Below are 9,289 nucleotides of genomic sequence, written 5' to 3' on the forward strand. Positions count from 1 at the left end.
TAAGTCTGTAAGTACAAATTCTAATTAGTCTTAATAATAAAAACCTGGAGTAAGATTTCAGGGTAAATGCTGAAACACCAAAGAAGTAAAGCCACTAGAGAGACTTTTACCTCTACCAAATCCTCAGACCAAAGAGGGCAAGATCCTCGAACCCCAAAGTGAATGTCTCAAAGTCTCCTCTACCCGGCCTTATCCCTTCCTGTCTCCACCTCCCTAGTGCTGGAATTAAAGGTGTGAGCCACCACCACCAGGTTCTGTTTCTCTTTGAGACTGAAGCAATCCAGTATAGCTGAGGCTGGCCTTGAACTCGGCCTCTACCTCCTGAATGCTGGATTAAAGGTGTGTGCCACCACCGCCTGGCCTCTGTGGCTAACTAATGGCTTAGCTATGATTTTCAGGCAAGCTTTATTTGTTAGATCACAAACAAAATATCACCACAAATAACAATAAATTAAATTTAAATGGGCATGGTGGTGCACACTTTTAATCCTAGCACTCAGGAGGCAGAGTCAGGTAGATCTCTGAGTTCCAGAGAGCCTGATCTACAGGGCAAGTTCCAGGACAGCCAAGACTACATGGTAAAATCCTGTCTCCAAAAACAAAAACAATATGTGTGTTATGAACATGTATGTGTAATGGATTAATTAAAAATGCTGCGGCTCCCCAAGTAGCTGCAGTGGCAGAAATGCTGCAGGTCCCTGGGCAGCGGCAGGTAGAGGGCCATGTGGTGGCAGGCAGGGGGGAAGCGGGTCCTGAGAGCAGCCAGTCCCAGGAAGGGACTGCGCATGAGACCACATCCCAGGTCTCCAAAGGCTGCTGGTCCTGTGGCAGCAGCAGGCAAGAGACAGACGGATAGGCACACCATGCAGAGTGAGGTTGAATATTTATTTAGTGGGTTATGGAAGTATGGAAGAGAAGGGGAAGAAGGAAAAGAGGGGAGAGGGGAGAGGAGAAGGGAGAGACAGAAGCTGCCTCTGAGTGGGGGGGGAGACTCAGGCTGCAAGCAGGAAGAAAGATCTGCCTGCCTCAGCGGATGGGGGGAGTGGGCGTGGCTTGTCTCTTAAAGAGACAGAACAGATCATTACAGTATGTAGATTACCTTTTCTTTTTTTTTTCTTTTTCTTTTTTAAATGGTTTTGGTTTTTCGAGACAGGGTTTCTGTCTTCAAGACAGGGTAGCTCATGCTGTCCTACAACTCTCTCTACAGACCGCGCTGACCTTAAACTCACAGACTCACCAACTGCCTCCCAGCCCAGTTTACATTTTACCTTTTCAAGGTCTCTTCGCTTCTTCCTCAAACCCAGCTCTATAGCTTTGCACCACTGCCTGTCTGGCCAATTCGAGTCAATATTCTGTACCAACTCTGGTCACTTAAAAAAAAAAAAAAAAAGTTTGACTTTATTTTATTTACTGTGTGTGTGCATGCGAGAAAGGAAACTGAACCAAGTGTGTGAAACCACGCACACTGAGATCAAAGGTCGGCTTGCAAGAGTCGGTTCTCTCCTGCCATTCTGGTTCTGGAGATGGAGCTCAAGTCCTCGGGTTGGCAGCAGGCCAGCTCCCTGGCCCTCTGGCCACTTCTTAAAAACTAAGCACATACATGTCCCTCTGTAAGTATGGCCGTGCTACACTGTAGTCCATAAACCCAGCTGTGATGGCCACTAAGGGGTGTGCCTCTTGGAACACAAAATTTTGACAACTGTAATTTGTTTTTGACACAGAGACTCAAGTACCCCAGGCTGGCCTCAAAGGTTAATTTTTGAAGGATGACCTTGCACTTCTGGCCTTCCTGCCTCCACATCCCAAAGACTGTGACTGTAAAATCGCATGACTGTCCCCGTTTATACAGTGCTGGGGATCAAACCCAGGGCCCTGCACGTGTCAGGCAAGCCCTCTGACAACAAAGCTACATCCCAAGCCCCTGTTACTCACTTTTAAATTACCAAAAGAAAATATTTATTGTTCTTGAGATTTAAAAAAAAAAATTAAACCCCCTTAAATCTCCAAAGAGGGCTGGACTTTTTACTTTTCAGAATTTTGATACAGAAAAGGTGTTTGTTTAAAAATAGCATCTCCAATGAGTGGTGATGATCATGCCTTTAATCCTAGCACTTGGAGGCAGAGGCAGGAGGATCCCAGCCTGATCTACAGAGTGAGTTCAGGACAGCCAGGACTACATAGAGAAACCCTGTCTGGGGGTGGAGGGAGACAGCACCTAGTCCAATGACTACACACACTACAAACAAAACCAGCCTACTAAGCAAAAACAGTGCCTGTGTCACAGAGGTCCCAGGAAGGCTAAGCTATAAACAGGCCTGGCATCTGCCAAGGGCCTCGCTGTCATCTGGAAGAGGAAGATTAGTAATACTTTAAAAATAGGCTCGAGAGAGTTAGGGGAGCTTGAGAAGGAGGCAGCTAAGGGAGCCCATTCACGATACAAAACACACCAAGAACAGAAAAAGGGTCTCCAGTATCTAAGACCCGAGAGGAGGCAGACAGTGTCAATCAAAGGATTATGAAGCAGAACCTGTGGAGCGTAGACACTGTGGTAGCAATGACCCTTTTATGAGAGAAACAACTGTAGGTTGGGGAGATAAGATAGGACCGTAGCGCCCTACCCTGAACTCCCCTATCCTTCCAGACAAAGCTGGTTTCTAGATGAAGGGCGTGGGAAACAGTGTCCTATTACCGTGAACACTCCAATGCTTTACTTTCCAAAAAAAAAAAAAAAGAAAGAAAAGCACAGCTCTGCATACGCAAACACCTGAGTAGCCATAAAATTACTGCTTCTCCACAGTAAACACAAGGAGGACACAGTCTTCTGTGTCTGGGGTATGACAAGGACAAGGCACCAGGAGCCAGTGGAGCAGCAGGGTTTGGGAAAGAAACAAGGCCTGAATATGAAGCTAGCAACTAAGAAAGGATTGCTACACCCGGCTCTCTCTCCAGCCCCAAACACTTTTCACTTCCTTATTTTCTGAACTTTTCCCTTGCAGTTGACCGGAAGTCTTTTTTAAAAAATTAATGTTAACTTGGGCTCAGTGATAAAGCATGTAAGTCAGAGGTTCTGTTCTTTCTCCAGGGATGCCAAAACCAAAGCTAAGGCCCCAAGTATCAGCGAACTAGCAAAACCGATCTAAGTCAGTACTGTAAAGGGATAAACAAGAATAAACGAAGTGGGGACCCGCACATTATTGCCCCGACTCAAAACTGACAAGGTTGGGGTCACCTGATCAGCCTTTTGCTTAAAAATTCTCTTTCTACTGATTAAAGGGTAGCCATTGGCCCTGCATAAGGATACGACGGGTTCTGCAGGGGGGGAGGGGCGTTGCGTAGGACTAGAGAACTGGAACTAGACAGGCTGGTGTTTCCAAGCGATGTTATCACAACATCCATCAGTAGGCTTCCAGCGCCTCAGGAAGCTCCTTCCGGCCCTGTAGCTACAGCAAGGAAACTGAAGGATGCCCACTTACCACGCCCCCCAGAACCCACCTGTACCTCCAAGCTCCCTCACCTTTGACTTACTCCAGAAGCCAGTAAAACCTATCCATGTCTCCCTTCAGAACTCAAACTTCCCCGATCATCCCTGTGCCTATCTGCATCGAGACTTCCCTATCTGTGCGAAAACACAGGACCCAGGTGTGATAAACACAAACCCACTAGCAGCTCTGCGTGCCAGCAGCAAAAAGGGCACCGATAACTGGAGACCTGGGCTCCAATCCCGGCTCTGCCACGGATTCGCTGTGCGTGCTGATGTCACGTGCATTCACATAGCAGCTAGCAAAAAAACGAAGATAATGACTTACATCGTAGGTGGCTGGCACTGGGGCCTCAGGTCCTGGGGTGTTGGGGCTTCTCTCTGGCCAACTCCGCCACCCCGGCCCTAGGGCGTTCCCACGCCAGCCCGGGCCTGGCGAGTACAGGTGCCAAGACTCACCCAGAGCGGACGCAGCTCCCCCTGGTGGCCGCGCTGAGAGCAGAGCCGGCCGTGACCGCCCACCAAACCTCCCCTCCTGCCGTCTAACACCAGGACCCCAGCACAGTACGCCAGGTCGTCACCCAAGCCCGGGACCGCGCGACACCGGGACGCGGCAGGCCCCGCTTCTCCCGCCGGTGTCTTCCCACCACCCACCACGCCCCGGGAAGCCCAAGGGAGAGAGCCCGTGACAGCGCGGACACTGGACAGGAAAGGCGAGAGCCATCACCTACCTGCACACCAACCTCCCCAAGGGAGAGCGGACCGCCCGGGCTCGCACGCGAACATCGGACCCGGAGCAAAACAAGCCTTTATAGCGGCATCGTCCTCCACACTGCGCAAGCGCGCTGCACAAAGCTTGCGCAAGACCGAAGGGAATCGTAGTCCCTTATCCGGCAGCCCCGAGCACCGCACACCGCAAAGGACTACGTTTCCCAGAAGCACCACTGGTGCCCGGGATGGGGTGCAGGCTGCTCACCATCCCCGCGCGCGTCCCGTGCTGCCCCCATCCCACCTGGCCTCTGACCCGGTCTGGAATCTTCTCTGAAGTCCTGAGTACCTGGGGCTGGACGGGCAGGTCCGGATGGCCGGTGGCGCTGTATTCCCAGGCAACTGGAGATTCAAAGTAAGATACTTCCAAATACATGCGGCCACTCCACGTGCCAGAAAACATCAATGAAGGTCATTGTAGCCAGCTTCTGTCCAGCCCCAACTATTAGCTGTGGTGTCCCTTATCATTTCACGTTAGCTGGTGCGTGAGTCCCCCGCATTCTACATGGACAGTATCATTAGCGCTCTTCTCTCACCAGTCCATTACACCTGCCTGGCTTCAAAGTAATAAAACTCCAGGAGTTTTCAAAGTAACAAGGGATGTAAAAATGATGTGCTAACTAATGGATTTGTTTTTGTAAATGAAATTGAGGCCCCGGAGGCGTTCGTCATTTTATTTATTTATTTATTATCTATTTCGGTATCATAAGGACTGCTTGCTGTTGTTGAGTGCCTCCCCACCTTAAAGTGTCAGGGGCTTGTTTCTGGTTATCTATTTAAGGGACTTAAAAAGAAGGCTAATGAGACTGTCCATCTTCATACAACTACTTAGCTGGGTGAACACTGACGTCGTAAAGCTAGAGTGATCGACAGAGTGTATACCTGACACACAGAAAGAGTAACAGACCAGTTCTATAGAATTAAATAGGCTGGGAACTAGGGAGACGGTTCCGTAGTAAGAGTGCTTGCAGATGAAGCATGAGGATGTCCGTTCAAATCCTCTGCACCCAGAAAAAAGCCAAGCATGGCTGGGCATTCACTATAACCCCAGGGCTGCTTGGGCTTGCTGGCTACCAGGCCAGCAACACGTTCAGTGAGAACCTGGTTTAAAAGAATAAGAGTGGATGGAACAAGAGGACCCCCAAAGCTGTCCTCTAACCTTCCGGGCGTGAATGGGCACTCACGTTTGCACCACACACGTGAAGATACACAGACATACACAAATACAATTACACCCTAGAAAGAGCATGGTATAGTGGCATACCTCTGTCATCCCAGAACTAAAGAAGTGAATACTGGGGCAATTGATGATCCATAGTAAAGAAAATCTCTGTTCAGTAGCAGGTTTAGGCAGATCAAATAGCTGAATGTGCAGAAAACTTTTGGAGAACACATGAAATATCTTCATGAACTCAAGAACAGGAGATAAACAAAAGGGGGAGATAGAGATGGGCATTGTGTTGTGTGGATACTGAGTATCCCTCTCCCCCACAAAGTCTCATGATGCTAGGCAGTGTTCAGAGGAAGTTGGATCCTGAGGACTCTGACCTAATGAATGGTTTAATCTTGACTGATTCACAATTCCATTTCATTGTTGGGAGCTAGTGAACTGAACCTTGAACAGCTATGCAAAGGTTTATTTATTGATTGTTATACAACAGTTGTTTTTGGGGTAAGACAGGTTCCTCATACCAAAGCCCCTGATCTAATCTATGTATTTTCTGAAGGGAAATCTATTTTCTGCACATGTATTTTCTCTACGTTAGTGCACTATTTATAGTGCCTAATCATCCAAGATATCCAGGTGTGCCAGGAGAGCCTCGTGACCAAAGTCATGCAATGGCTGGAAAGGTGCTTCTGAAAGCTTTTTAGAGATAACAGAGAACTATCCCTGTTTCCCACAATCATTTCTTCGAGGTCCAAGTACTCCTAAAAAACAACTTTATTCATCCTGATGTCTCCTCTAGATACAGCGAGTCTGTTGATTTTTCCTCTATACGATGGTGCATTTCCTCAAACTCACACTCAAGAATATTCCACCAAACAGTTATTTTTGGAATCAAAAGCCACTGGATAATGTAGGTAGACAATCTAGATGAATTGGAAACAGGCGGAAACCCAGTTGGAAGGCCCACTTGGGCAGCTTCTCATGCAGTGTCTCAGAGGGGATGGGTTTTACCCCCTCAGATGTCACTGCAATGCTCAGTCATGTCTCCTGCCCTGGAAAATGAAATTTTCCTTGAAAAACAAATTTTCTAATATAAATAAACCTTTGCATAGCTGTTCAAGGTTCAGTTCACAGAAACTGCTGCCAGACCGAAAATTAAACCTGAATTGATCCTCTTTCCTTTGATCAACCCACACAACGCAGAACAAACAGGCAGCTTTGGACCTACCTTCTTGGACTTAATAATCCTGAATGAAATATCATTTTATGATAAATGTGTAATATCCGTGTAATGAACACCCCCTGCCCCAGAAGACCACCGGGAGTCCGAGTTCATATGCAAAAGCATAGACCCTTTGTTACAAGCTCCAGCTTGGGCTCTACATGCATTCCAACACAGCAGTTGGATCTGGGAGAGCATTGAGCTCAGCTATGGCAGGGTCTATAAGGAGTAAAGGATGGGGGAGTAGGGGAATTCCAGATTCAGATGGAGGTTAGTTTAGCCTTCAATGTCAGAGATCTGAGAAGAAGTAGCCGAAATCACAGAGGCTCGTTTATAGTCTTTACCTAGACAGAGACCCCAGGCTCCTATGGACTCTGTGGTGATGAGGGCAGAGGTATCAGGACAGCAGTCATGGCTGCCAGGCCCAGAGGATGAGAGGATTTCCTGTGGAGGAGGAATATGAGGAGACGAGCCTTGTCTTGTCTAGGGAAAGTGGGGCATCAACTCTCCAGTGTCGTGCTTGTCCACAGTTTGGGCTGAGACTTGGCAGAAGGTGAAGCATTGGGGCAGTCTCGATCAGTGGTCAGCTGGTTAGCATTACCATAGTCCACGTGGAGCTGTTCATTGTTGTGTCCATTGTCTTCTTGGAGACCTTGGGACTCACTGAAAGGATCTGAGAGTCTCTGTCTGTCATACAAGTTTAAATATCTTAAATGCCATATTCAGCAAATCTCTGACAGTTTGAGGACTTGAGCCAAACAACTCTTGTTTGTTTTTAGTTATTTGTTTTAGGTTATACCTTGAGCACATATAAGAGGTTAGATAAATTTTTTCTGTACTTGACTGCCTTAGTCCTTAGCATGACTTAAAAGTATAGTTCTGAACATCTCAAGGCTTAACGAGCTTAATCTTTAATTTTTTTAGTTTTATTGATTTTTATTGAGCTCTACATTTTTCTCTGCTTCCCTCCCTGCCTTTCCCCTCCCCTTCAGCCCTCTCCCAAGGTCTCCATGCTCCCAGTTTACTCAGGAGAGCTTGTCTTTTTCCACTTCCCATGTAGATTAGATTCATGTATGTCTTTCTTAGGGTACTCACTGTTGTCTAGGTTCTCTGGGATTGTGATTTGTAGGCTGGTTTTCTTTGTTTATGTTTAAAAACCATCTATAAGTGAGTACGTGTGATAATTGTCTTTCTGGGTCTGGGTTACCTCACTCAAAATGATGTTTCCTAGCTCCATCCATTTGCCTGCAAAATTCAAGATGCCATTATTTTTTTCTGCTGTATAGTACTCCATTGTGTAAATGTACCACATTTTCCTTATCCATTCTTCGGTTGAAGGACATTTAGGTTGTTTCCAGCTTCTGGCTATAACAAACAATGCTGCTATGAACATAGTTGATGTCCTTGTGGCACGATTGAACATCCTTTGGATATATACCCAAAGGGGGTATTTCTGGGTCTTGAGGAAGGTTGTTTCCTAATTTTCTGAGAAATTGCCACACTGATATCCAAAGGGGCTGCACCATCTTGCACTCCCACCAGCTAAGGATGTTGAGCATTTCCTTAAGTGTCTTTCTTTCATTTTAGATTCCTCTGTTGAGAGTTCTCTTAAGATCTGTGCTCCATTTTTTTATTGGATTATTTGTTCTTTTGGTGACCAATTTCTTGAGTTCTTTATATATTTTGGAGATCAGACCTCTGTCTGATGTGGGGTTGGTAAAGATCTTTTCCCATTCTGTAGGCTGTCTTTTGTCTTGTTGATCGTGTCCTTTGCTTTACAGAAGCTTTTCAGCTTCAGGAGGTCCCATTTATTAATTGTTTCTCTCAGTGTCTATGCTACTGGGGTTATATTTAAGAAGTGGTCTCCTGTGCCAATGCGTTCGAGTGTACATCCCACTTTCTTTTCTATGAGGTTCAATGTGGCTGGCTAATAAAGAAGGGCTTTTTTATTTTATTTTTATTGAGCTCTACATTTTTCTCTGCTCCCCTCCCCACCTCTCCACATCCTTAGTCACCAGAGAAATGCAAATCAAAACAACTCTGAGATTCCATCTTACACCTGTAAGAATGGCCAAGATCAAAAACACTGATGACAACTTATGGTGAAGAGGTTGTGGGGAAAAGGGAACACTCCTGCATTGCTGGTGGGAGTGCAAGCTGGTACAGCCCCTTTGGATATCAGTGTGGCAATTTCTCAGAAAATTAGGAAACAATCTTCCTCAAGACCCAGCAATACCACTTTGGGGTATGCATCTAAAGGATGCTCAATCGTGCCACAAAGACATATGCTCAGATGTCATAGCCAGAAGCTGGAAACAACCTAAATGTTCTTCAACCGAAGAATGGATAAGGAAAATGTGGTACATTTACACAATGGAGTACTACACAGCAGAATAAAAAAATAACAACATCTTGAATTTTGCAGGCAAATGGATGGAGCTAGGAAACATTTTGAGTGAGGTAACCCAGACCCAGAAAGACAATTATCACATATACTCACTCATAGATGGCTTTTAAGCATAAAGCAAAGAAAACCAGCCTACAAATCACAATCCCAGAGAACTTAGACAAGAATGAGGACTCTAATAGAAACATACATAGATCTAATCTACATGGGAAGTGGAAAAGATAAGATCTCCTGAGTAAATTGGGA

General features: G+C 46.2%; 1 protein-coding gene across 1 annotated transcript in view; it reads right to left on the bottom strand.

Annotated features, from left to right (window-relative positions):
- Abcc5 (ATP binding cassette subfamily C member 5) overlaps positions 1 to 4,340 on the bottom strand; it is an 88,760-nt gene extending 84,420 nt beyond the window's left edge. The window contains exon 1 of the mRNA XM_013354392.1: positions 4,210 to 4,340. The gene's annotated coding sequence lies outside the window, so the exon portion shown is untranslated. The remainder of the gene's footprint in view (positions 1 to 4,209) is intronic.
- Between the last annotated feature and the right edge of the window lie 4,949 nt (positions 4,341 to 9,289).

Source organism: Microtus ochrogaster, unplaced genomic scaffold (genome assembly GCF_000317375.1).
Source record: "Microtus ochrogaster isolate Prairie Vole_2 unplaced genomic scaffold, MicOch1.0 UNK43, whole genome shotgun sequence".
In the NCBI taxonomy this organism is placed as follows: domain Eukaryota; kingdom Metazoa; phylum Chordata; class Mammalia; order Rodentia; family Cricetidae; genus Microtus; species Microtus ochrogaster.